Below are 283 nucleotides of genomic sequence, written 5' to 3'. Positions count from 1 at the left end.
TATATATATATATATATATATATATATATATATATATATATATATATATATATATATATATATATATATATATAGTTTAGAGGACGCATGTATACCATTTGTATATATTTCTTAGTAAGATATATATACAGCAACAATAACTCATATTTTTACTTTTTCAAAATATTAATGATTGTTTAAAACTTTCAACTTCCTCTTTCTTCAATATTTTTTTTTATATACAAGTTACATGTAATAAAAATTTATAAGAATCCCATGCGCGTTTATTTGCAACATTCTATTT

This window comes from Odontomachus brunneus, unplaced genomic scaffold, assembly GCF_010583005.1.
Source record: "Odontomachus brunneus isolate Ranch 3 - 2012 unplaced genomic scaffold, Obru_v1 Obru_scaffold_121, whole genome shotgun sequence".
In the NCBI taxonomy this organism is placed as follows: domain Eukaryota; kingdom Metazoa; phylum Arthropoda; class Insecta; order Hymenoptera; family Formicidae; genus Odontomachus; species Odontomachus brunneus.
The sequence above is the reverse complement of the archived record's forward strand: the minus strand, read 5'-3'. Positions refer to the sequence as shown.